Source organism: Elephas maximus, chromosome 20 (assembly GCF_024166365.1).
Source record: "Elephas maximus indicus isolate mEleMax1 chromosome 20, mEleMax1 primary haplotype, whole genome shotgun sequence".
In the NCBI taxonomy this organism is placed as follows: domain Eukaryota; kingdom Metazoa; phylum Chordata; class Mammalia; order Proboscidea; family Elephantidae; genus Elephas; species Elephas maximus.
The window spans coordinates 52,655,004-52,682,625 of record NC_064838.1 but is presented as its reverse complement, the minus strand read 5'-3'; the positions used below and the strand labels follow the sequence as shown (position 1 = coordinate 52,682,625).

The 27,622-nt window shown below is 41.3% G+C and overlaps 1 pseudogene; it reads right to left on the bottom strand.

Annotated features, from left to right (window-relative positions):
* LOC126063826 (CTP synthase 1-like) overlaps nt 1-24,689 on the bottom strand; it is a 39,179-nt pseudogene extending 14,490 nt beyond the window's left edge.
* Nucleotides 24,690-27,622: the final 2,933 nt, after the last annotated feature.

Here is a 27,622-nt window from a genome sequence, read left to right as displayed (position 1 = left end):
ACCAAAAGGTCAGCAATTCGAATCCACCAGCAGCTCCTTGGAAACACTATGGGGGCAGTTCTCTTTGCTTTGTAGGGTCGCTATGAGTCGGAATTGGCTTGACTGCAAGGGTTATGGGTTCCTTAATTATCCTGTGGAATTTCAGCTGGTTTGCTTTCTTTTTCGTTACATCAGTTACTTCAGAGATGGTGCCTGCGTCCTACACCAACAACGGTTAGTTGGGATTGGCTTCATGTAATGAAGAGATCGAAGCGTCAATCGCTGTTGTCTGCTGGCCCCAGCAATGCACACATGCCCAGGCGCGCTTCTCTTCTCGGCACACTGTAAGCACGGTGCAATCCTGGAGCCTGACCTCTTTGGAATCTCTGCCATTGGTATGGGTGTCTCCTTTAAAATTAATAGTCATATTTTGTAACCAGTTCCCAACACACCTCCAGCACTTCTTGGATTCTGATCTCCTTGGAGATCTTGCAGAGCTTCCCACTCCACCATCTCTCTTTCTGGACGGCCCTTCAGATTCCTGCTGGTTGTGGCTGATCGCTGGTGGGTGACCTTCCAGTGCTCTGCTGTGCCCCCTCGGGACTGAAAACTCCAGTGAATCTCTCCAGGCCATTCCAGGATCCCCCAGAGCCCAGCCCAGGACAACATGGAGGCTGGTTGGCTGAGTGTGTGAATGAACAAAACACCATGGAGGTGCAGGAAAAGATGCTTGTGGGGGATGGAGATTAAAACCACCAGGAGATACCACTTCACACCCACTAGGATGGCTATGATTTAAAAAAAAAAAGCAATAACAAGTGTTGTGGAGGATGCAGAGAAACTGGAACTCTCACAGGCTGTTGGTGCAGTCACTTTGGAAAACAGTCTGGGAGTTCTTTAGAAAGTTAAACATAGAATTAACATTTGACCCAGCAATTCCACTCCTAGGTACACACCCAAGAGAATTGAAAACTTATGTCCACACAAAAACTTCTACACAAATGTTCATAATAGCACTGATGAGTAGACAAACACAATGTGGTACATCCATACAATGGAATTTTAAAACCAAAAACAAACAAACAAACATGTCAAACCCATTGCCATCCATCCTTGTTACCCTATGGGACAGAATAGAACTGTCTCATTGGGTTTCCAAGGAGTGCTGGATTTGAACTGCTGACTTTTTGGTTAGCAGCCAGGCTCTTACAACAAGGAATGAAGTTCTGATAACCAGCTACAACGTGGACGAAACTTGAAAATATTATGCCACGTTAAAGAAGCCAGCATAGGCAAATCTACAAAGACACACAGCAGTTGGTTGTCTTGAGTTGCAGGGTGGGGGGGAATGGGGAGTGACTGCTAATGGGTACGGCTCTCTTTCTGGGAGGAAGAAAAGTGTCTTAAATTAGATAGTGATGGTTGCACAACCCTGTGAATATACTAAAAACCACTGAATTGCACATTTATATCAATGAATTTTCTGATATGTGAATTATATTTTAATAAAGTTGCTAATGATAATAATAAAAGCATGGCCATTTTGCCACTTTTTCTATTTTTTAGCATCTTCCTCTCTTTTTTCTTTTTCCTCCAAGAGGGGCAGAGATGAGAAGGGGACGGCCTGTGAACACCTGGGTGGTGGATCCTGGTGAGAGGGTGGGCAATCTGCGCTCTTTGGGGAAGATGAGCGCGGGTGGTTGCTCAGTCGGCTCAGCCTGGGGTCACCCAGTTCCTTTCTAAAGGATGGCTCCATGACAGGGGACTGGAGGTGGCTTCCGTTTTCTCTCTGAGAAGGCGGCAAGGTCATCTGCTGAGAAGGCTGGAATGAGGAGGGGCTTGAGGAGGTGGGGTCAGAAATGAGTGGAGCAGGAGGCCTCCTGCCCAGGCTCGTGAGATGACAGCTTGGCCTGAGGCAGGGACAAGGTCATACCAGCATGCACAGAAAGGGCCTTGAGATCCCCTATGTCCCCTGGTCCTGTGGATAGCAGAAGGGAGAGACAGGCCTCATTTTGGTGCAAAGCCATGCTGGGTGCCCCCCTCCTCTTGTCCTGTGTGGGTCACCTGTGAGGATGACCAGGATGCTCAGTCTTGGAGCTCTGAGGGAGGACCAGGTGAAACACCCAGGTGTCTGTGCGTGAGGCCTCAGAAATCTGGGTGAGGTGGGGGCTGGGTGATGTGCCCAAGGCCACGAGTTCAAGAGAGAGGAATGGTTTGTCTTACAAAATGGGACTTGAGTTTCTTTGGCACAAAAGTATATTTTCCCAGCCTCAGACTCCATGGACCTAGGACAGCCCCAAGTCTCTTCCCCTTCCCTTTGTATTTTTCAATATATGTTTTATCTTTCTCAACTGAAATCTCTCTGGTCCAATGGAAACTACTCAGAAACTCCCTAACCTTTAGCACCGAATCCCCACTGGAGAGCTGGGACCTGATGCTCTGTCACTGCAGGGGCTGCAGGGGGGGCTTTACCTGCATTGAGTCAGGGACCAGGTTCTTGTCCTGCCTGCCCAGGAGACAAACGCTACTGTGGAGGTGAGAGTCACCCAGCAAAAACCAGCTGCGTTAAACATATCAAATCTCAGGAACTAGCTTCAGGGAATAAAAATCATTTCCTGCAGCTGAGTTCATTTTTTGAAAGGCAATCCTTATTTTCATTGCATAGGACACAAGTTAAATTAAAAACTAAAGTAAGAGGCGGGGCCAAGATGGCAGACTAGGTAGACACTACCTCGGATCCCTCTTGCAACAAAGACTCGGAAAAACAAGTGAATCGATCACGTACATAACAATCTACGAACCCTGAACAACAAACACAGATTTAGAGACGGAAAACGAACAAATACGGGGAAGCAGCGATTGTTTTTAGAGCCTGGAGCCAGCGTCCCAGTCAGCGGATTTTCTGGAAAAACTAGTTTCCCAGTGATGGCTCGGAGACACCAGTCCATATCAAACCACATAAAGAAGCAGACCATGACAGCTTCTACAATCCCCCAAACAAAAGAATCAAAATCTTTCCCAAATGAAGATACAATCCTGGAATTATCAGATACAGAATATAAAAAACTAATTTACAGAATGCTTCAAGACATCAGAAACAAAATAAGGCAAACTGCAGAAAAAACCAAGGAACACACTGATAAAACTGTTGAAGAACTCAAAAAGATTATTCAAGAACATACTGGAAAAATTAACAAGTTGCAAGAATCCATAGAGAGACAACATGTAGAAATCCAAAAGATCAACAATAAAATTACAGAATTAGACAACGCAATAGGAAGTCAGAGGAGCAGACTCGAGCAATTAGAATGCAGACTGGGACATCTGGAGGACCAGGGAATCAACACCAACATAGCTGAAAAAAAATCAGATAAAAGAATTAAAAAAAAGGAAGAAACCCTAAGAATCATGTGGGACTCTATCAAGAAGGATAACTTGTGTGTGATTGGAGTCCCAGAACAGGGAGGGAGGACAGAAAACACAGAGAAAATAGTTGAAGAACTCCTGACAGAAAACTTCCCTGACATCATGAAAGACGAAAGGATAGCTATCCAAGATGCTCATCGAACCCCATTTAAGATTGATCCAAAAAGAAAAACACCAAGACATATTATCATCAAACACGCCAAAACCAAAGATAAAGAGAAAATTTTAAAAGCAGCCAGGGAGAAAAGAAAGGTTTCCTTCAAGAGAGAATCAATAAGAATAAGTTCAGACTACGCAGTAGAAACCATGCAGGCAAGAAGGGAATGGGACGACATATACAGAACACTGAAGGAGAAGAACTGCCAGCCAAGGATCATATATCCAGCAAAACTCTCTCTGAAATATGAAGGCGAAATTAAGATATTTACAGATAAACAAGTTTAGAGAATTTGCAAAAACCAAACCAAAGCTACAAGAAATGCTAAAGGATATTGTTTGGTCAGAAAACCAATAATATCAGATATCAGCACAACACAAGGTCACAAAACAGAACATCCTGATATCAACTCAAATAGGGAAAACACAAAAACAAATTAAGATTAATTAAAAAAAAATACTCATAATAGGGAATCACGGAAGTCAATATGTAAAAGATCACAATAATCAAAAAGAGGGACTAAATACAGGTGGCATAGAACTGCCATATGGAGAGTGATACAAGGCGATATAGAAAAATACAAGTTAGGTTTTTACTTAGAAAAATAGGGGTAAATATTAAGGTAACCACAAAGAGGTATAACAACTCCATAACTCAAGATAAAAGCCAAGAAAAACGTAATGACTCAACAAACATAAAGTCAAACACTACGAAAATAAGGATCTCACAAATTACTAAGAAAAACGTCTCAGCACAAAAAAGTAAGTGGAAAAATGAAATTGTCAACAACACACATAAAAAGGCATCAAAATGACAACACTAAACACTTATTTATCTATAATTACACTGAATGTAAATGGACTAAATGCACCAATAAAGAGACAGAGAGTCACGGATAGGATAAAGAAACACTATCCATCTATATGCTGCCTACAAGAGACACACCTTAGACTTAGAGACACAAACAAACTAAAACTCAAAGGATGGAAAAAGATATATCAAGCAAACAATAAGCAAAAAAGGAGTAGCAATATTAATTTCTGACAAAATAGACTTTAGACTTAAATCCACCACAAAGGATAAAGAAGGACACTACATAATGATAAAAGGGACAATTGATCAGGAAGACATAACCATATTAAATATTTATGCACCCAATGACAGGGCTACAAGATACATAAATCAAATTTTAACAGAACTGAAAAGTGAGATAGACACCTCCACAATTATAGTAGGAGACTTCAATACACCACTTTCGGAGAAGGACAGGACATCCAGTAAGAAGCTCAATAGAGACACGGAAGACCTAATGACAACAATCAACCAACTTGACCTCATTGACTTATACAGAACTCTCCACCCAACTGCTGCAAAGTATACTTTTTTTTGTAGCACACATGGAACATTCTCTAGAATAGACCACATATTAGGTCATAAAACAAACCTTTGCGGAGTCCAAAACATCGAAATATTACAAAGCATCTTCTCAGAACACAAGGCAATAAAACTAGAAATCAATAACAGAAAAACTAGGGAAAAGAAATCAAATACTTGGAAACTGAACAATACCCTCCTGAAAAAAGACTGGGTTATAGAAGACATCAAGGAGGGAATAAGGAAATTCATAGAACGCAACGAGAATGAAAATACTTCCTATCAAAACCTCTGGGACACAGCAAAAGCAGTGCTCAGAGGCCAATTTATATCAATAAATGCACACATACAAAAAGAAGGAAGAGCCAAAATCAGAGAACTGTCCCTACAACTTGAACAAATAGAAACTGAGCAACAAAAGAATCCATCAGGCACCAGAAGAAAACAAATAATAAAAATTAGAGCTGAACTAAATGAATTAGAGAACAGAAAAACAATTGAAAGAATTAACAAAGCCAAGAGCTGGTTCTTTGAAAAAATTAACAAAATTGATAAACCATTGGCTAGACTGACTAAAGAAATACACGAAAGGAAACAAATAACCCGAATAAGAAACGAGAAGGGCCACATCACAACAGACCCAACTGAAATTAAAAGAATCATATCAGATTATTACGAAAAATTGTACTCTAACAAATTTGCAAACCTAGAAGAAATGGATGAATTCCTGGAAAAACACTACCTACCTAAACTAACACATTCAGAAGGAGAACAACTAAATAGACCCATAACAAAAAAAGAGATTGAAACAGTAATCAAAAAACTCCCAACAAAAAAAAGCCCTGGCCCGGACGGCTTCACTGCAGAGTTCTACCAAACTTTCAGAGAAGAGTTAACACCACTACTACTAAAGGTATTTCAAAGCAAAGAAAATGACGGAATACTACCCAGCTCATTCTATGAAGCCACCATCTCCCTGATACCAAAACCAGGTAAAGACATTACAAAAAAAGAAAATTACAGACCTATATCCCTCATGAACATAGATGCAAAAATCCTCAACAAAATTCTAGCCAATAGAATTCAACAACATATCAAAAAAATAATTCACCACGATCAAGTGGGATTTATACCAGGTATGCAAGGCTGGTTTAATATCAGAAAAACCATTAATGTAATCCATCACATAAATAAAACAAAAGACAAAAACCACATGATCTTATCAATTGATGCAGAAAAGGCATTTGACAAAGTCCAACACCCTTTTATGATAAAAACTCTCACCAAAATAGGAATTGAAGGAAAATTCCTCAACATAATAAAGGGTATTTATGCAAAGCCAACAACCAACATCATTCTAAATGGAGAGAACCTGAAAGCATTTCCCTTGAGAACGGGAACCAGACAAGGATGCCCTTTATCACCGCTCTTAATCAACATCGTGCTAGAAGTCCCAGCTAGGGCAATTAGGCTAGACAAAGAAATAAAACGTATCCGGATTGGCAAGGAAGAAGTAAAGTTATCACTATTTGCAGATGACATGATCTGATACACAGAAAACCCTAAGGAATCCTCCAGAAAACTACTGAAACTAATAGAAGAGTTTGGCAGAGTCTCAGGTTATAAAATAAACATACAAAAATCACTTGGATTCCTCTACATCAACAAAAAGAACATCGAAGAGGAAATAACCAAATCAATACCATTCACAGTAGCCCCCAAGAAGATAAAGTACTTAGGAATAAATCTTACCAAGGATGTAAAAGACCTATATGAAGAAAACTACAAAGCTCTACTACAAGAAATTCAAAAGGTCATACTTAAGTGGAAAAACATACCTTGCTCATGGATAGGAAGACTTAACATAGTAAAAATGTCTATTCTACCAAAAGCCATCTATACATATAACGCACTTCCGATCCAAATTCCAATGTCATTTTTTAAGGTGATAGAGAAACAAATCACCAATTTCATATGGAAGGGAAAGAAGCCTCGGATAAGCAAAGCATTACTGAAAAAGAAGAAGAAAGTGGGAGGCCTCACTCCACCTGATTTCTGAAGCTATTATACAGCCACAGTAGTCAAAACAGCCTGGTATTGGTACAACAACAGGCACATAGACCAATGGAGCAGAATTGAGAACCCAGATATAAATCCATCCACGTATGAGCAGCTGATATTTGACAAAGGACCAGTGTCAGTTAATTGGGGAAAAGATAGTCTTTTTAACAAATGGTGCTGGCATAATTGGATATCCATTTGCAAAAAAATGAAACAGGACCCATACCTCACACCATGCACAAAAACTAACTCCAAGTGGATCAAAGACCTAAACATAAAGACTAAAATGATAAAGATCATGGAAGAAAAAATACGGACAACGTTAGGAGCCCTAATACAAGGCATAAACAGAATACAAAACATTACCAAAAATGACGAAGAGAAACCAGATAACTGGGAGCTTCTAAAAATCAAACACCTATGCTCATCTAAAGACTTCACCAAAAGAGTAAAAAGACCACCTACAGACTGAGAAAGAATTTTCAGCTATGACATCTCCGACCAGCGCCTGATCTCTAAAATCTACATGATTCTGTCAAAACTCAACCACAAAAAGACAAACAACCCAATCAAGAAGTGGGCAAAGGATATGAACACACACTTCACTAAAGAAGATATTCAGGCAGCTAACAGATACATGAGAAAATGCTCTCGATCATTAGCCATTAGAGAAATGCAAATTAAAACTACAATGAGATTCCATCTCACTCCAACAAGGCTGGCATTAATCCAAAAAACACAAAATAATAAATGTTGGAGAGGCTGCGTAGAGATTGGAACTCTTATACACTGCTGGTGGGAATGTAAAATGGTACAACCACTTTGGAAATCTATCTGGCGTTACCTTAAACAGTTAGAAATAGAACTACCATACAACCCAGAAATCCCACTCCTCGGAATATACCCTAGAGAAACAAGAGCCTTCATACAAACAGATATATGCGCACCCAGGATTATTGCAGCTCTGTTTACAACAGCAAAAAGCTGGAAGGAACCAAGGTGTCCATCAACGGATGAATGGGTAAATAAATTGTGGTATATTCACACAATGGAATACTACGCATCGATAAAGAACAGTGACGAACCTGTGAAACATTTCATAACATGGAGGAACCTGGAAGGCATTATGCTGAGCGAAATCAGTCAGAGGCAAAAGGACAAATATTGTATAAGACCACTATTATAAGATCTTGAGAAATAGTAAAAACTGAGAAGAACACACACTTTTGTGGTTACGAGGAGGGGAGGGAGGGAGGGAGGGAGAGGGTTTTTTATTGATTAATTAGTAGATAAGAACTGCTTTAGGTGAAGGGAAAGACAACACTCAATACATGGAAGGTCAGCCCAATTGGACTGGACCAAAAGCAAAGAAGTTTCCGGGATAAAATGAATGCTTCAAAGGTCAGCAGAGCAAGGGTAGGGGTTTGAGGACCATGGTTTAAGGGGACTTCTAAGTCAATTAGCAAAATAATTCTATTATGAAAACATTCTGCATCCCACTTTGAAATGTGGCGTCTGGGGTCTTAAATGCTAACCAGCAGCCATCTAAGATGCATCAATTGGTCTCAACCCACCTGGAGCAAAGGAGAATGAAGAACACCAAGGTCACACGACAACTAAGAGCCCAAGAGACAGAAAGGGCCACATGAACTAGAGACCTACATCATCCTGAGACCAGAAGAACTAGATGGTGCCCGGCCACAATCGATGACTGCCCTGACAGGGAGCACAACAGAGAACCCCTGAGGGAGCAGGAGATCAGTGGGATGCAGACCCCAAATTCTCATAAAAAGACCATACTTAATGGTCTGACTGAGACTAGAGAAATCCTGGCGGCCAGGGCCCCCAGACCTTCTGTTGGCACAGGACGGGAACCATCCCCGAAGACAAGTCATCAGACATGAAAGGAACTGGACGGTGGGTGGGAGAGAGATGCTGATGAAGAGTGAGCTAATTATATCAGGTGGACACTTGAGATTGTGTTGGCATCTCATGTCTGGAGTGGGGATGGGAGGATAGAGAGAGTGGGAAGCTGGCAAAATTGTCACGAAAGGAGAGACTGGAAGGGCTGACTCAATAGGGGGAGAGCAAGTGGGAGTACGGAGTAAGATGTATGTAAACTTATACGTGACAGACTGACTTGATTTGTAAACGTTCACTTGAAGCTCAACAAAAGTTAAAAAAAAAAAAAATAGCTGCAGTGCCTCCATAACATTCAACTGCTTAGGAAAATAGAAATTATTCCTAGCTTTTCACTATTATAAGTAATAGCTGCCAAAAGCAATATATTTTTTAGAGTCTACTGATGGGCACTCATCGAATATTGTAGATAAAAATCTTTAAATAAGTCTCATCAATGAACACATGTAGCAAAGTAGACCAATACAATGAGGACAAGTTTTCTTCAGGCTCAACTATATTGGTAAATTGTATTTTTCTAAGGCTTAAATCATATAATATATAGTCCTTTCAGTAGTTAAAAAAATTTAAACAAGTAGATGACTTACTACTAGGACACAAAAGCATAGTACTTTGTACTTTAAAAAAATAAAACCCAGGAAGCCAGAGGTAGAGAACACGACTTACTGAGCACCGCAGAGCTTCTGCCACGCTTCATGGTACCGGATGGGATGTTCTTGTAAGGTGCTCGGTTCCAGGTCTGTAGAATCTATGTACTGGGGGTTGTTCAGACAGGGGAGGGAGAAGCCAGCTCATGACTCCAGAGCCACGTTCTTTCATAATTTGAACACAATATTATCACTACTCCATCTTTCTTAGTTTTAAAAAAATAATTTCAAAGTTTTAATTTAATTATAACTTTGAGATAAATCTGAAAATCTTTCTTATATTTTAAAATACAAGAGTTTCCTTCAACATCACCCAGCTCCCAAGCCCAGCTCTCCATCTGCGCACACTTGAGTCTGCTTAGGATCCTGTCTCTGCTAAGTCACTGGAATAGGCTCTCAAGTGTTCTCTATCCAAGGGGCACTCTCTGCACTTCATCTTCCACCTAGACTTTAATTTTTTCCAACTTTACTGAAGTATAATTTTACATACAATAAAATGTAAGAATTTTAAGTGGACACTTCTATGACTTTTGTCAATTGTATACACACACCCTAGTCATCCACAGATGGAAGGTATTATCACTATTTCTTTTTAAAGATGAGGAAGATGAGGTACAAAGAGGCTGAAGTAACCTGCCAGGGTCACACATCTCAAGTGGTAGAGCCAGAATTTGGGCCACCTGGCTCCAGGGCCCACGCTCTGAACCTCGACCCTCTACTGCCTCATGTAGAGGCAGGCAGGGCCACTGCCCTCACATTCCACAGCTCGGCTGCTGCCTACCACTTTATAGACAGAACATAAGTACTATTAACTACTACTGACCGACTATTGCCCATGTTCTAGGCACCAGTTTATGAGATGGGTATTATTACCCCCACCTTACAGATGAGGAAAAGGGTACCAGCACAGGTTAAGAAAGGAAGTCAAAAGACTCAGTGCTTCAAAGGCATGGCCTCAGAGTCATGAGGCATCTAAAGTGGTTTCTAGCCAGTGCCTTCAACTGTACAACATGCCTCTGGCCCATTTCCACGGGCAATGTCACTTGGTCCCTGATATTCAGATCCAAGCATTCACTCTCAGTGTCTACTCTGACCACATCTCCCCTTCATTCTTTCCTGAAAACTCCCCACTGCTCTTTCAAACCCAGGAGCAAACCACAAATCTTTTCATCCCAAAGGAAAAATTCTGAGCTCCAAAAGTATGAAGCAGATATGCACGCAGCATCTGCCTCCCTGTTCACCCATCGGCTATACTCACGCCATCCCTCCTTACCTTGAGTTCCAATTTGTGGTTGATGGCCAGTGCAGAGTGCTCCAGAGCTTTAGTGACAGAGGCGTATGAGTCGAAGAGCTTGGTGTATCTGCCCACGAGGGCAATAGAGCAGGTCTCCAGTAAGTAGTCATATCCTACCAAACAGAGGTCAACAAACACTCATTTACCTAGACTGTACATAACCTCGTGAGATCACACTTGCTTTTTAAAGAGAAAAAAGACATGTTGGGAAGAATAGGAGCAGATATTAACTGAGTTCTATGCACAGACCAGTAAACAGAAGACAATTTTCAAATCAACGTGGCAGGCTTTTTAAATAAAGTAGATTTCAGAAGCTGTTATCAAGAGGCTATTTCAAAACCTCATACAAATTGGTTATAAAAAATTAAAATCTCAAAGGGTAAAAAAATTAATAGACATAATAGACAATTCACAAGAGGTCATGTGATTAGTAAACCAATATAAAGAAAATTATTTAATCCAGCTAGTAAATCAAAAGAAATCCACATTAAAAGAAAATATATCTTATAATCCTTAAACCAACCAAAAATCTCAAAAAATAATGACACCTAAATGTTGACATGTGTAGACAGAAACTGTTACCCTAACCAAAAAAACCAATAACCAAACCCACTGCCGTCAAGTCGATTCCAAATTATAGCGACCCTACAGGACAGAGTAGAACTGCAAACAGAGTTTGCAAGGAGCGCCTGGTGGATTCAAACTGTCGGCCTTTTTTTTGGTTAGCAGTCATAGTACTTAATCACTGCACCACCAGGGTTTCCGTTACACTGACCAGTTATTTTTAAAAAGAAATTGAGTACCATATATTAAGAGCCATAGGAACCAGTATGTCTTTCAGTTCAGGGATTCTACATGTATGAATTTATCCAAATGGTATGAAACAGTCCGGCGGGAAGGAAAGAATAACAACTATATAAATAAATGTTTACAGTACCAAAACATCTGACAGTAAGTCATCTCAAATTCTTTACAGAAAAAGGTACAATATGAAGAAAAATTAACAGAAAATAAAATCTGAAAAACTGTCAACAACCTAAGTGCCTATGAAAGAAGGGAATAGTTAAATAAATTATGTGGCAGTCACATAATAGAATGTTCTATACTCATTAAAAATTATAATTATACTTCTGAACGCATTCTACGAAGCCGGCATAACCCTGATACCAAAACCAGGCAAAGACACCACAAGAAAAGAAAATTTCAGACCAATATTTTTCATGAATATAGATGCAAAAATTCTCAACAAAATTCTAGCCAATAGAATTCAGCATCATATTTAAAAATTAATACACCTCAACCAAGTGGGATTTATACAAGGTACACAAGGATGGTTCAACATTAGAAAATCAATCAACATAATCTATCACATATATAAAAGGAAGAATCACATGATCATCTTAATCAATGCAAAAAAGGCATTCGACAAAGTCCAACACCCATTCCTGATAAAAATTCTCAATAAAATAGGTATAGAAGGGACACCCTTCAATATAATAAAGGGCATCTACACAAAACCAACAGCCAACATCATTCTTAATGTAGAGAGGCTGAAATCACTCTCTTTGAGAACAGGAATTGAGACAAGGATACCGTTTATCACCACTCCTATTTAACCTTGTGCTGGAAGTCCTAGCTAGAGCAATAAGGCAAGAAAAAGAAATAAAGGGCATCCAAACTGGTCCCTATTTGCAGATGATATGATACTATACCCAGAAAACCCAAAAGACTCCACGAGAAAACTACTGGCACTAATAGAAAGATTCAGCAGAGGAGCAGGATACAAGATAAACATACAGAAATCAGTTGAATTCCTATACACCAATAAAGAGAACTACAAAAAGGAAATCAGGAAATCAATACCATTTATGATAGCTCCTAAAAAAATAAAATATTTAGGAATAAATCTAAACAGGGATGTGAAAGACCTATACAAAGAAAACTACAAAACACTACTGCAAGAAACCAAAAGAGACCTACATGAATGGAAAAACATATCATGCTCAGGGATAGGCAGGCTCAATATTGTGAAAATGTCAATTCAGCCGAATGCAATCCTGGTCCAAATACCAACAGCATACTTTAAAGAGATGGAAAAACTAATCATTAACTTTATATGGAGAAGAAAAAGGCACTGGAAAAATAAAGCACTTCTGAAGAAGAAGAATAAAGAAGGAAGACTCGCACTACTTGACCTCAGAACCTACTATACAGCTACGATAGTCAAAACAGCCTGGTACCAGTATGATGACACATTGACCAAGGGAACAAACTGAGAACCCAGATGTAAATCCATCCACCTGTGGTCACCTGATCTTCGACGAAGGCCCAAAGTCTATCAAATGGAGGAAAGACAGTCTTTTTAACAAACGGTGCTGGCAAAATTGGATGTCCATCTGCAAAAAAAAAGAAATGGGACCCATACCTCACATGATACACAAAAACTAGTTCAAAGTGGATCAAAGACTTAAATATAAACCCAAAACTATAAAGGTCACAGAAGAATAGATCACTGCTAGAGGCCCTAACACATAGCATTAGCAGGATACAAACCATAACTAACAGTACACAAACAGCAGGAGACAAGCTAGGTAACTTCTAAAAATTAACTTACGCTCATCAAAAGACTTCACCAGAAAAGTAAAAAGAGAGCCTACAGACTGGGAAAAAAATTTTGGTTATGTCAAATCCAACAAAGGCCTAATCTCTAAAATCTACAGGAAAATCCAACACCTCTACAACAAAAAGACAAATAATTCCAATTAAAAAATGAGTAAAGGATATTGTTACCGCAGTTTTGCGAGTTAGAGTCGCCTGCCACAAATAGCCAATTCTTGAGACGGGGTGAGGTGGGTAGCAAGAGCTTTATTAGATATACCGGTATGCGGAGACAGAGGGGAATGATCTCCTAAAGTCGTCCACCTCACCAGACTACCGATGGGTTCGGATTTTTAAGGGAAAAGGGGCCATAAGTTTTAGGGACTTGTGGAATGTGTGCTCTCTTTCTTCTGTTTAGTTTTGGTGGTTGTATCTCAAACATGTTGATCTTGTCCTGCCATTATCCCATCAGCTCAGGGGGTAGCTGGCACCACCCTTCCTCTTATTTGACGGGCTTAGATCAATATCACTTGTTTTCCACAGTCTTAGAGGAAACATTGGTTAACACTTAACCATTTGGGGAGCTAACATCAGGATCTTACTTGGAGGCAGGGATGGGCTAGGGGAGGGAAAGGAGAGAAAGAAGAAGGAAAAAAAAATTGGCTCAGGTACTGTTCAAGATATGGCTGAGCAGCCTGTTTCAATATAAACAGATATTTCACCAAAGAAGACATTCAAACGACTAACAGATACAGGAGGAAATGCTCATGATCACTAGCCATTAGAGAAATGCAAATTACAGCCACAATGAGATACTATCTCACCCCGACATTACTGGCACACACACAAAAAAAAAAACAACAAATGTTGGAGAGGCTGCGAGAAGACTGGAACTCTTACGCACTGCTGGTGGGAATGCAAAATGGTACAATCATTTGGGAAACTGATATGGCACTTCCTTAAAAAGCTAGAAACAGAAATACCATATGATCCAGCAATCCCACCCCAGGAATATATCCTAGAGAAATAACAGCCATCACAGGAATAGACATATGCACAACTATGTTCATCGCAACATTGTTCACAATAGTGAAAAGATGGAAACAACCTAAGTGCCCATCAATAGATGAATGGATAAACATACATTGGAATACTATACAACAATGACAAATCTGCAAAGCATCTCACAGTGTGGGTGAATCTGGATGGCATTATGCTGAGTGAAATAAGTCAATCACAAAAGGACGAATATTGTATGAGACCACTACTATAGATGTTCACAAAAAGGTTCGCACACAAAAAGAAAGACTCTTTGATGGTTACGAGGCAGGGGAGGGAAGGGGTGGAGGGGTAAAACACTTTAATAGACAATAGATAAGTGGTAACTTTGCGGAAGGGTAAGAGAGTATACAATACTGGGGAAGCCAGCACTACTTGCCCAAGGCAAGGTCATGGTCATGGAAGCTCCATAGACACATTCAAACTCCCCGAGGGACCAAATTACTGGGTTGAGGGCTCTGGGGACCATGGTCTCGGTGAATATCTAGCTCAACTGGCATAACATAGTGTATAAGGAAAATGTTCTATACTCTACTTTGGTGAGTAGCAGCTAGGGTCTTAAAAGCTTGTGAGCGACTATCTAAGATACTCCACTGGTCTCACCCTGTCGGGAGCAAGGGATAAATAAAAAAAGCAAAAACACAAGGGAAAGATTAGTCCAAAGGCCTAATGGACCACAACTACCAAAGCCTCCACCAGACTAAGTCCAGCACAGCTAGACGGTGCCTGGCTACCACCACCAACTGCTCAGACGGGGCCACAATAGAGGGTCCCAGACAGAGCTGGAGAAAAATGTAGAATAAAACTCTCACTCACAAAAAAAAGACCAGACTTACCAGTCTGACAGAGACTGGGGAAACCTTGAGAGTATGGCCCCAGGACACCCTTCTAGCTTAGTACTGAAGTCACTCCTGAGGTTCACCCTTCAGCCAAAGATTAGAGAGGCCCTTAAAACAAAACGAGTCTAAATGGGCACACCAGCCCAGGGGCAAGGACAAGAAGGCAGGAAGAGACAGCAAAGCCAGTAATGGGTAACTCAAGGACGAGAAGGGGAAAGTGTTGACATGTCATGGGGTTGGCAAACAATGTCACCAAACAACTTATGTATTGTTTAATGAGAGACTAGTCTGCTCTGTAAGCCTTCATCTAAAGTACAATTTAAAAAAATCATACAGTATAAATAGTAACAGATGAAAACGGTTGAAATGTTTTATGAAGATTACAAAACTGTGCCATTTTTGTAGCTACACAAAGACACACCTGTAAATGGACAAAGACTGAACAGGAACGGTTAGAGCAATGGAAGGAGTGCTTCTTCCCCAAATGCTAAAACCAGGCACACCCACTGCTCTGAAATACCCTGTGATGGGCGTGGATGATTAGGCAATGTGAGACATCACAGAGCTTTAAGAAGAGGAAAGTGGATTGGGACAGTCCTTGAGGTAATGAGTTTTGGCAGCAATAATAAAAGAAGGGCGTCACTGGGGGTGCAAATGTTGAACACACTCGCTGCTAACTGAAAGGCAGGTGGTTCAAATCCACCCAGAAGAAAGGCCTGGCAATCAATTTCTGAACAAAATAAAAAATCACCCATGGAAAATCCTATGGAACACAGTTCTACCCTGACACACATGGAACCACCATGAGTTGGAAACGACTCAACGGTAACTATTTTTTTTTTTTTAGTAAGAGATGACTCCACCCTTGCTGATCCCTTCTGGTGTGGGTGAGCAGCATGTTCCCAAACACAGAGTGCTCCAGCCACAGTCAGCCCAGAAAACAGAGCCTAGTCTGGGGGCTTCAGGGCTGTGCGCCAGCCCACTGCACTGGGATGCCTGTTTGAATTGATTTTCTAGCTGATGAGAGACAAGTGTCACAGAAAGTAATCTGGACTTGCTGTCTGAGACCTGGGACCCGGCCTCAGCACTATCAGGACTCCCTTATCCAGGAAGCAAGTTCCTGACAGCTAAGAGGCCTTCTTAACAACCGTGACATCTCTGCCCATTAAAACCTTTTCCAACACTCGTTGACGGCAGAAACGCTAAAGTGCAGCAGCGAGAGCTGAATTCCCTGAGGCCTTACAAACAAGAGAAATGAGGCTCATCCCCCAGCTCCTCACTGAGGCATACCTGTCAGCCATCACCTTCCACTTCCTCAGCATTTTTGTTGGCTGCCTCTCAATAAGGAGATTGAGTCGTCTAAGAAAATAATCTACAACCCCTTGCTCTTCTAATAACAAGGGGATTCGGTAGGTGGATGAGACATCCTGGACACAGGTGACCTATTTAAAAAAAGAAAAAAAGGTTAGCCTCCTACTGGCTGTATGTCTTCTGCAAAACATCTGTTGTCAATTTGAAAAGAAAAAAGAGACCAATTTCTTGAAAAATGTAAATGAAATCAATTAAAAAAGGATAGAGTAGAAAATTAGTGGTTACTCTATTATGAATAAGGATTAAAAAAAAAAAAAACCTTTCTAAAAACTCACAAACCAAACCACAAAAGTAAAAAAAAAAAAAAACCATACCCAAACAGGATCCGTCCCAAGAATGCATTAACAGAGGACTAGTGGTTCTCAGACCCAGCTGCTCATTAGATCCCTTGGGGAGCTTCTAAAAATCCAGAAGCCCACCCTGTCCGCCAGGCTGCTTCACTCAGAATCCTGCGGGGAGGCAGCCCCACACCCCAGGCCACTTCACTCAGAATCCTGGGGGGAGGCAGTCCTGCACCCCAGGCCGCTTCACTCAGAATCCTGGGTGGAGACAGCCCTGCACCCCAGGCCACTTCACTCAGAATCCTGGCGGGGAGGCAGCCCTGCACTCCAGGTCCTTCACTCAGAATCCTGGGCGGGGAGGCAGCGCCACACCCCAGGCCACTTCACTCAGGATCCTGGGAGGAGGCAGCCCTGCACCCCAGGTCCTTCACTCAAAATCCTGGGGGGGAGGCAGCCCAGCACCCCAGGCCGCTTCACTCAGGATCCTGGGAGGAGGCAACACCAGCATGTGTTAAAGCTCCCCGAGTGATTCCGCTGTGCACCGAAGTTGAGACCCACCTGTTACAGAATGAACCGTGTCCCCCAAAATTACATGTGGAAAATACTCATATGCCATGCATGTAATCCCATTTGGGAATAGGGATTTCTTTACGGTAACCAGGCCGCATCAGTGCAGGGTGTATCTCAAGCCCATCCCTTTCTGAGGTACAAAAGAGCAGATCAGGCCCAGAAGCACACAAGCGCTAATGCAGAAGGACCGATGCCATGTGGAGACCACCAAGGAACCGAGGAAGAAAGGCTGAAGGAGACGAGGATTTCCCCTCAGAGCAGACAGAGCCTATACCTAGAGCCAGCACCCTGAAGTCAGACTTCTAGCCTCCTAAGTTGTGAGAGCATAAATTTCTATGCATTAAAGCCACCCATCCATGCGTTTCTGTCGTAGCAGCACTAACAAACTAACGAACGACCACATAGGACATTTAACAGTGTAATTCAAGTATCCAAAAACTTCGTCTCAAGATTCCTTGACCGTAACTTTCCTTTCACTCTCTTATTAAATCTGACTAACGCCACCATCTCAACTTATCACCCCCTAGAATTTCCATAGTACCCACCCTGCCTGGATCTATCACAGGTCCCAACATTTTGGATTTCCTGAACCACAGGTTCCCTCCATGAGCACAGCTAATGGAAAGACTAACACACGTCTGACAGCCTACAACGCCCTCCACAACTGGCACCGGGTACACAAGGTTGACGAGCGGGTCTTTGCCCTGAAGAAGCTCACAGTCTACTAGGGGAGGCACGCACAGACACACACAGACATCCGGGGGCTGTATGATAAGCTTGATCTCTGGGTGGAACAAATGGTTAAGTGTTCAGCTATTAATGAAAAAGGTGACAGTTTGAGTCCACAGAGAGGTGCCTTGGAAGAATGGCCCAGTGATCTACTCCTGAAAAATATGCCAGTGAAAACGCTGTGGAGCACAGTTCTACACTGACACGCATGGGTTGCCATGAGTTGGAATCAACTTGACTGGTACTCGTATTGGTACGACAAGCTCACTACCAGCAGGTATGAGACACACAGGTAGCCTCGAGAAGGAAGTGCTTAACTGTGCGTGATGTTTGAGGTTGAGGAGGTTTGGCGAGTAAAGCTTTGCTGAAAATACCATGTCCTATTTAGGCCCTGAAGGATGACAATGAAGAAGAAATTGTTACACCAACAGGGAGAGAGAGCACTGATTTCTCACAGAAATTAGCAAGCGCAAAAGCCCAGCACTAGAAAGAGTGTGGGGCGTTAAGGGACCCGAAAGACATTCATCATGGCGGAAGCATAAAGTACAAGCAGCAGGGAGAAAGGAGGCAGGACAGATAAAGGTAGGACTGGGGAACCAGGAGAGATGAGAAAACGATGAGTCATAGAGCCCAGGGGTATCAGTTCTTCTAGGAACTGTCTACTGACTCAAACTACAAAACAACTGGTTAGGTGACTCTAGGACAATGAGAACCAAAAAAGATTTACATGGAGATTGAATTGGTACTTACTTCTTCAGGTGCAACTCGGCAGAACATTGCTATATTGTCTTTCACTGATGTCTCAACATGATCTGAGCACCCGCACACAACCTAGCAGTAAAGAAAACAAATCAGGTTAAGTAGAAAGAAGGGGTGTCAAAGTTGAGTTTTATTCCTGAATGAAATCAAAGCAGACATCACATTGCTAGGATGGATTAAAATGTTAACAATGAGCACAATACAAGGAAGCTATGAAAATACATTAACTATTTTCAAAACTTAAATTCCTAAGCCCCAAATCCCAAGAGAATGACAGCATAAATGGCAGGACATTAAACAGACAAATTAACGAACCACACAAGCTAACTGGGGTTTTCCTCCTTCGTTGCTGTTCTTGCGTAGGAAGGAAAAGGAGAAATGAAGGAATGAGAGCAGAGAGAAGGCATGGAGAGCCCAAGGCCTCACACGGAAATCCTGTAAAGTAAGAGCCCAGTTCAGAGCACTGTGCCTATTTTCCCTGCCATCAATTAAAATCAAAAGCAGGCCAAGAAAACAAAGGTCCTATCTGTCATGGAGAAGAGATCTGAATTAGACATATAAGATCGCACGGAAACCAGGTAGTCAGGAAATCTTACCAGATCTGGGGAAAGCCCAAGCCCTCTAAGCGTCTGAACACTATCTCAAGTGGGTTTACTCTTCTCTTGAACTTGTTCACTTGTTCAACTTGGCTATTTTACGAAAGAAAAAATAAGTTAATTTCTCTACAACAAAGAGTTTTCAAGTATGACTTTCCCCTGAACACCCTTTTACTAGGGAAATAGTAGAATTTGTAGAATTTTAATTTTTGTCAAAGTGACACAGGCACATATTTTAGAGTCAAATAGTTCTACAAGGTCTTTCTTAAAGAACAGTGGTACCTAGTCCTCATCCACCCCTTCCCATTCTCCAAGCCCCACAGGCAACCACTCTGCAACTCTTCTAACTGATCCTTCTGGCACGCTTTATTGCTACGTCTTGACATTTAGTCTCAGATATTTTCTGATTTCCCTGGTTGACGACGACCCCACCCTCTCTCCTTCCCCTGTCCCCACTACACGTACACCCTTCCTGCCTGCAGCCCCATCCCAGGACTTTAGTTAGATCCCTCTGCAGGGTTCACATATTTTTGAGTATTTAAATTGCTATTCAGTTAAACCTTGTCCCATACTTTTCCTTTCTGGTCTAATTTTTTTTTAAATAATTTTTTTGTGCTTTAAGTGAAAGTTTACAAATCAACTCAGTCTCTCACACAAAAACCCATATACACCTTGCTACACACTCCCAATTACGTGGTCTAATTTTTGTTTTCCTTGACATCGATAAACTTTTTGTTTTTGTCACTGAGTTTTTTTTTTTAATTGTGTTTTCAACAAAAGTTTACAGCATAAATTTGTCATTCAAAAATTTTATATCCAAATTGTTCTGTGACATGATTGCAATCCCCACAATATGTCAGCACCCTCCCCCTTTCCCTTTCCACCCCGGGTTCTCAGTGTCCATTCATACAGTTCTCCTGTCCCTTCCTCCCTTCTCAGCTTTGCTTTTGGGCAGGTATTGCCCATGTGGTCTCAAATACTTGACTGAACCAAGGAGCACGTTCCTCATGCGTGTTACTATGTATTTTATAGGCCTGTTTAATCTTTGGCAGAAAGGGCTTTGGGAGTGGCTTCAGTTCTGAGTTAGCAGGGTGTCCAGGGGCCACAGTCTGGGTGGAACAGTTTTCCATGTACTATCTTTAGTCTCCTTTCACACTTTAATTGATAGATTTGCTGGGTATAAAATTCTAGGTTAGAAATTCTTTTCCCTTACTATTTTTAAAGAAATAGCTTCACCATCTTTTAGCTGTCAGTATTGAAAAGTCTAACGATATTCTGATTGTCTCTTTTCAGAAAACTTTACTTTTCTCTTTAGAGGCTTTTAGAATTTCTGCCCCATCATTCTCAAAGTTCATGATGACGTGCCTTGGTGTGCACGTGTGTACGTGTCACTTTTCATGAAATAAGCTGGGAATTCAGTGGGCCCTTTTACTCTAGAAGCTCATCTCTGAATTATTTTGATCAAAGGTCTGAAAACGTTTGCTATAATGGGCCAGATGGCAAATATTTTAGGCTTTGTGGCCCACAGAGTCTCTGTCACAACTGAGCTGTTGCAGTGCAAAAGCAGCCACAGACAATATGGAAATAGGTATGGCCCTATTTTGATGAAATGTTATTTTAAAAACAGGTGGCAGCCTGACTCCTAGTTCAAATTACCACTTCTCTGTTTCTCTGTTCCTATTTTCTGAACTCCTATTATCTGGATGTTAGAATCCCGGACTGGTTATCTAATTTTCTTACCTTTTCTCTTCTACTTCTGTCTCTACTTTCTGGGGTATTTCTTCAGCTTTCTTTAAGTTTTTCATTTCTGGTATCCAATTTTTAATACCCAAGAGTTATTTGTTATTCTCTGAGTTCCCCTACAGCATCCAGGTCTTGTTTAATAGACACTGTTTCTCTCCTCTGAATCCTCTGAGGACATTACTGACAGGTGTTTTTTTTCTAAGTTTCTTGCTCCCTGCAGAGCCTCAGTTTCCTCTAAGGTTCCCTTTATTTGGTTGTTTTGGTCTCTTGCATGTTAGATGCTTTCTCCAAATGCCTGGGGACCACTGGATGCCAACAGCACTAAATTGCACTTAATCCTCATAATCTGAGTTCAGTACTACTCCCCTCAACTGTACCTAGAGTGAGCCCATCCAGAAACCCTCTCTATAGAAAAACCCCACAGTCCTCTGCCAAGGTGGGAGAGGGCCTGATGCCAGGCTGCACATATTAGAGATGTGGGGGTTAATTGCATCTGAAACAGCAGTTATGAGTCCTAGCCCCACTTCTCCCCACCCACTCCACTCCCACTTACAGAAGTGCTTGGTGCTGCCAATTCCTAAGCCTTACGGGGGTTCTAGAGGGCAAACAGGGTTACTTCTCTGCTTTCCAGGATTCACCTCTCCCAGGTCTGCTAGGTCAGTTTCTACTTGCCCATCTGCTTTTCAGCTTCCTAATTTCATTACTATTGACTCCTCTCATGTTCTATATATCTTTGCAAATTTTTATCTTAAAAAAAATATCCCTCCATTTTAGTTACAATGAGGTTCCGTCATGTAGTAAAAACAAACACATACCTTCAATCCACTTTCTCTTAACTGCAACTTCTCCTTTCCAAATGTTTCCATCTGATCCTTTCAAAAAATATAATTTTTAATTCACACAAAAAGTTCTTTCTTCCCTGCTTCCTGTACCTCAAGCACTTAAAAATATCAGAAAAGCCATACTTAATGGTCTGACTGAGATCAGAGGAATCCCGGTGGTCATGGTCCCCAAACCTTCTGTTGGCCCAGGACAGGAACCATTCCCGAAGACAACTCATCAGACATTAAAGGGACTGGACAGTGGGTAGGAGAGAGATGCTGGTGAAGAGTGACCTATTTATATCAGGTGGACACTTGAGACTGTGTTGGCATCTCCTGTCTGGAGGGGGGATGGGAGGATAGAGAGAGTTGGAAGCTGGCAAAATTGTCACGAAAGGAGAGACTGGAAGGGCTGACTCATTAGGGGGAGAGCAAGTGGGAGTATGGAGTAAGGTGTATATAAATTTATATGTGACACTCTGACTTGATTTGTAAACGTTCACTTGAAGCTCAATAAAAGTTAATAAAAAAAAAATCAGAAAAGGAGTGAAAATTATCCTTTTCTCCCTCTTGTCCATTTCTACCAAAGTATGACTTTGAATACCTTACCTCAGGGACTAGGCTGATGAGAATATTACAAAAGTTCTTTCTTTTGATTTTGAATTGGAATTGACTGAAGCCTCAGTGAAAGGCATGCTTTCTATATCTCCCACTGTTCCACCAAGCTAGAAGAACAAAGTTATTTTAGAGGTTAGCACTAAACCTTCCTCCTCTGCTGGTTTCATTATCTAACAACTGTTACCTGTCATCTCAATCCAATATCAGTAACGGCAGTAACAGACTCTCTAGCCTTTTTTTTTTTTTTTTAGTTAACAGTAGTTAGACATTTCCTTGTGCTAAAAGATGGCTTTTTCAGACAGGCTAACTGTTCCCCGAGGTTATTATGGACCCTTCTATATCACGTCAAGAAAAAGGTCAGGTGAGAGAGGTACTAGGAATTTTACTTGCATGGGACTCACAAAGCAAAGAAGCCTAAATCTTATCTCCTTAGTTAACCACGATCAACTTTTGTATTAAAAAGTATCAATTATAAACAAACTGCTGGAACTTTTGAACCTCCTATCTTTGAAGGAGGAAACCCTGATGGCGTAGTGGTTAAGAGCTATTGCTCCTAACCAAAGGGCTGGCAGTTCAAATCTACCAGGCACTCTTTAGAAACCTTGTGGGGCAGTTCTACTCTGTCCTAAAGGGTCTCTATGAGTTGGAATTTACTCAACGGCAACAGATTCGGTTTTTTTGGTTTACCTTTGAAGGAAAACTGCAATACAACAGCCTAAATCAACATTGCAGGAGCACAGAAAAGCCCAAGAGCTTCAGTAGTAATTGTCTTACAGGTTGTTGATGACTGACTAAGGAAATGAGTATGTACGTTTGTTCGTATAGACAGGAACCATGGAATTTAGAAAAGATGCATACCAACCTCAATAACACACACTTGAGGTTCCAGACCATCTTCGTCTACAGGATTTAATGCCTGTCTCATTACCCACTCCTGGATTGCATCTGTGATGTGAGGGACAACTGGGAAAGAGAAATGTGTCACCTACACTTTCCCATCACCATTAATTTTAACCAGAGGGTCCAATCAGGATCCAGGCAGACACAACTCAGGTTAAACTGCTGCGCTCTTTGCCTTGACAGAGTAGCAGTGGGGTCACATTTCTTAATGGCCCCAATGAATCTGTGGTCTCATGCTCCCCCGGCTGCTTCCTTTCCAGATTTTCAAGTTGTTTTTTGGAAGCACCACAAGGGAGCAAGGCCAAGCTCGGCACCCCGAGCTACATCAGGCCATCTATTCCTCTGCATTTGTGGAGTCCACCTTCTGGCTGCACGCCAGCATGACAGGCCACGTAGCCACCCGTGTTGCTTACAGTCAAGGCTGAAGGTGGAAACATCACACCTACGTGCTTTCTCAGGCATGAAGGGCTGCTGGGACCCTGTTGCACCATGTTTCCAGTCACTAAGAGGTCGACACTCCAGTGCGGAGGGCAGTACAGGGATAGCAGTGGTTCGGGCACAGCGCCTGGCGTCAGAATGTCTGCATTCCAATCTCAGTTCCGCTACTCATTAGCTGTGATCTTTAGGAAAATCACGAAACTATTTCTAAGCTCAGTTTCCCCATCTAAGTGGAGGTAATAGCTTAACATCTGAAAAGTAAATCCAGCATTACCTTGGACGGTTTTTCCCAAGTAATCTCCTTTGCGCTCCTTGTTAACGACGTGCTCATACATCTTTCCAGTGGTCAGACTATTGCCTTTGCTGAGGCAGATGTCAAGGAATCACTCATAGTTACCCAGGTCAAGGTCTATTTCCCCACCATCATCCAGCACAAAAACCTCCCCCATAAGGAACAGTAAAATATTTAGGTAAGTCACAAGTACACATACCGTAACACAACTGGAGTTTCAAAGTGTAAACACTCAAATAGAACAAAGTCTGCCTTAATTTGATATAAGGCAAAGAAATGCATTTTCAGAAAACTAAATATGTACAAAAGAAGGAAAAATTACCAATCATTCTTCAAAAGGTAACGTCACACCCCCAGCCTGTCAACAAACTCACTCTCAGGAGTTAGGAAATAGCAAGGAGTGGAAGACATCACCCTCTAGAAGGCTGTGGCTATATCAGATTCTATGGTGGGAAGCTATTGTAGTATGGTATCTGCTGCTTATCGAAAAGGAATTTTCAAAATATTCTAATTGAGAAAACTAAAGTTCAAAATGTGATAAAAGTATGATTTGATTCGAAATTTATATAAAATATATATATTAAATTTGTGTTGATTATAAATCACCTCTGGGCTACACTTTAACCCTAAACAAAGCTGTAAAACTGAAGAAGTTTTCCCTTACTCCTTTGTCGAGCATTTGTTCCTTGAAGCTTCATTTTAGAAATTTTACACATAATGGTTCATTCTTACCATCACAATGGGTGACAAGCTTAAAACTGGGAAAAGAAAAATGTCTCATTTTCCCTTTCAAAGAAATAGCTCATCTTTTGCTCAAGAATTCTGTATTAAATATCACTCCAGTCTGTTGATCTTTTCCTGACGCTATTTGTTACGTAAGGATTTTTGCTCTATTGACACTTATCCTTCTAGATTTTTACCTCAACATTAAACAGTAGGAAACCCTGGTGGCGTAGTGGTTAAGTACCACGGCTGCGAACCAAAGGGTAGGCAGTTTGAATCCACCAGGCGCTACTTGGAAACTCAATGGGGCAGTCCTACTCTGTCCTATATGGTCGCTATGAGTCTGAATCGACTCGACGGCACTGGATTTGGTTTTTGTTCATTAAACACTAAGACAATAATACAGAATTTTAAAGCTTAGAAGTATGTTTTCACAGCACATCTACTCCCAATTTTAAGCAATCCATGTTTTGAATAGTGTTTTAGTTCTCTAGTGCTGCTGTAAGAGAAATACCACAAGTGGGTGTCTTTAACAAACAGAAATTTATTTTCTCACAGTTTAGGAGTCTAGAATCCAAATTCAGGGCGCCAGCTCTAGGGGAAGGCCTTTTCTCTCTGCTGGCTCTGGGGAAAGGTCCTTGTCTCTTTTCAGCTTCTGTTCCTCAGATCCTTGACGATCTCCATGTGGTGTGGCATCTATCTTGCCCCATCTCTGCTTGCTTCTCTCTGCCTATTCTGCTCGTTTTATTTCTCAGAGGTGACTGGCCTAAGACACACGCTACACTGATACGGCCTCAACAACACAGCAAAGAAAACCCTATTCCCAAATGCGATTACATCCACAAATATAGGGGTTAGAGTTACAACATGTATTTACAACACGAACTCCCTACAAAGTGGCCATTTAACCTCTGACTGAAGACCTCTACCAACAGGAACTCATGACTTCTTCGAGTTGGTCACCCCACTATTGAAGAGCATTTGCTAATAAAAAGCTCTTTCTTCTATTGGGCCAAAATCTATTTTCCTACAACTTCTATCCACCAATCCTATTTCTAATGATTGGGGCCACAAAGGATAAATATAATCCCTCTTCTCAAATATTTTAGGGTTATCATGTCCCCAGATTTCATTTCTCAAGAGAACTGACAACCTTTCAGTCAGCCACCAAGAGACCATTTCTCCTGCTTCCTCTGTCGAACTGAGAAAAACACAATTTTGTATGCTAAAGACCTTTTGAAAAGGCAGGAAATAGATGTTACATAATGCAATATATACATATATAATTTCCATGAGATACATGCTCTTACACTACACAATCATTATTAAAAAACAAAATGAGAAAGAAATGCATTTGGCTTACCATGCTCGTAAGGAGAGAAGGTGCCTGCATCAATGTTAATGTACGGGTCAACTTTAACTGAAGTTACACGTAAACCACATGACTTCAGAATTGTGCCCACGCTGCTGGCAATGATTCCTTTTCCAATTCCTGACATAACATCGCCAGTAACTAGAATGTACTTCATTTTAATTTTTGACCTGGGAGAAAGAAAAATTATAGGTAAAATATATCTCAACCAGTCAACTTAAAAACCAGAACCAGTTGCTGTCAGTTCCAACTCATGATGACCCCATGTGTGTCAGAGTAGAACTGTGCTCCACAGGGTTTTCAATAGCTCGTTTTTAGGAAGTAGATTTCCAGGGCTTTCTTCTGAGATGCCTCTGGGTGGACTTGAACTGTCAACCTTTTGGTTAGCAGCTGAGTACTTAACCCAGGAGAAAGAAAAATTATAGATAAAATACATCTCAACCAATCAACTTATCCAAGTTCCAATACCAGCTCTGCCACTAACGAGCTATAAGCCTTTTTGGAGCCTTGGTTTCCTTACCTGTCAAATTGACTACTGGAGGTTGTTAGGTTTAAATGGGATCATTACAAATATTTGGATCTTGGAACACTGAATAACTTTAGTCAAATATGAGTTTAAAAAAAATAAGGTTACTCAAACAATGCAGCTTTTGTTTAAAGCTCAGAATGCCTTTCCTCTCATACAGCAAGGAAGCCACCCCAACCACATCCTGCTCTTTCTATCCTGTTGCAGCACTCCCAAAAGCAGGTTCTGTGGCTCCTACAAAGTGCATATGGGATCCCCAAAAGGGGTTTTATGGATAAAGAAATCAGAGAAATGCTGGTTAAACAAAATCTACTGGCTTCTTTACTGTTTTCAAACATACACTGTGATCTCCCAAAAAGGGTATAGAGTGTGCCATTTCTTGTTTGGCCCTAAGTCCCTATTATTTGCAAGAAATACCACCCTGCCCACCACCTTACAGTTGAAACGTTCCTATTGACACATGACTATCAAACGTGGCTGCCTCATACATATGAGCTAAACTGACATAACCCTTGCTGAGACTGTACCC